This window comes from Anoplopoma fimbria, chromosome 19 (genome assembly GCF_027596085.1).
Source record: "Anoplopoma fimbria isolate UVic2021 breed Golden Eagle Sablefish chromosome 19, Afim_UVic_2022, whole genome shotgun sequence".
NCBI lineage: Eukaryota > Metazoa > Chordata > Actinopteri > Perciformes > Anoplopomatidae > Anoplopoma > Anoplopoma fimbria.
Window position 1 is genome coordinate 23,130,160 of NC_072467.1, and position 1,557 is coordinate 23,131,716.

Genomic DNA, 1,557 nt, shown 5'->3' on the forward strand with positions numbered 1-1,557 from the left:
GAAGTCTAAAAAACTCCTGTTAAGAATTGATTGATCCTGATCCGATATATGCAAGACCCATCAGCAACGGCATAATAAAGCATCACCTCTACAGACACCAGACTCTAGTATCAACGTAAACTAAATGTTATCATGATGAAATGTAACATAATTTTGCAGTTGCTATGGCCTAAAACCATTAACAGTTGCCACTTTTTACCAGTTTGAAAGCTGTGAGCAGAGATCAAAACACCTGCTTTTCTCTAGTCAGGCGTAGAAACGCTTCATGTTGATGTGTCTGTTGACGTCAGAAGCGAATGTAATTTGATCCCTGCCAGACCACGATAAGAGAGGTTAAACTGGGGTAAGGCATCGCAAACCCAGTTGCAGCTATGAGGTCTGCTGTCGGAAAATCAATTTAGATGTTGGCGTATTTGACTTCTCAAAACAGAGCTGCATTATCACATTGTTCATTGTGATGGATCAGCTATCTGAAGCAAGTTTCAACGCTCAAAGGAAACACTATCTGCCTGGAGAGCAGAGATTAAATGCTTCGGAAAACGTATTTACTTGTTTAGCTAAAACATGCTAAGCTGCCTGTATGGTCTCTTCTTCACCACCAGTCAAATCAAAGTGTAACTCAATGCACCTGTGGCCTCATCTTGAAATCTGCATCACAAGTAAACGACAAGTTAACACCGGGTATGGAACATAAAGCTGCGAGTTTAAACAAATGACACTATAATCACAATAATAAACAAATCTATGACGACAAAATCAAGCCTTGAGGTCACTCCTGTAGATTAAAATCAAGCGATTTTTACGAGTCTTGATTTTGTGGCTCGCTCAAGTTTTGATTTTATGTCTTTGTTTAAATCACATTGCTGGTTATGAACCGATGGCACATGGAGTGAATGGGGATGAAGAAGAAGAGGAGGGTCTTTGGTGAGTTGGGATGATGCTCTTTAAATACATTCAGATCAAATTAAAGTTTGTTTGTTCAGCTATACTCATGAAGAGGATCATTTAAGGGGATAATTCATAAATACATTGATGCTTAATATGAACTATAAACTGCATCTGTACAAAAATACTGGTGTAATTTAGTTGCCCTCCCTTCTTAGGTCAACCTTTAAAAGAAACAACAGGAGGTGGTTCACTGCGTTTGATACTGATTTGTAGTGAAAATTTAAGCTGTAGCTCCCAAATCTGTTCCTTTCTGTATCGCATGTGCTATTGGCTCAAACAATCTGTGAAAAATCACTCGAGGGGGACGAGTGAGCTGCTTTCGAACAGAAGCAAGTGCAGCAGAGAGGGCGAGGAGTTCAATACCACCGTCTGTGTTTTCAAAATGAATCAGAAGTTATTAAATAGAAGCTATAATCCTCGTTTCTCCTGTATTCATTTTCCTCCATGGAGTGGTTAAGCAGCATCCTTTTGGAAATAGATGGAGGCCAAAAAGGATGCATGTTACCGATGAGCTGTTAATGCTAATGAGCTGTAGGTGGATGAAAAGATGGAATCAATGTTATATTGGAGCTAATGTAATATTGGATGTGAGGCTCTGGTTGACTCTGT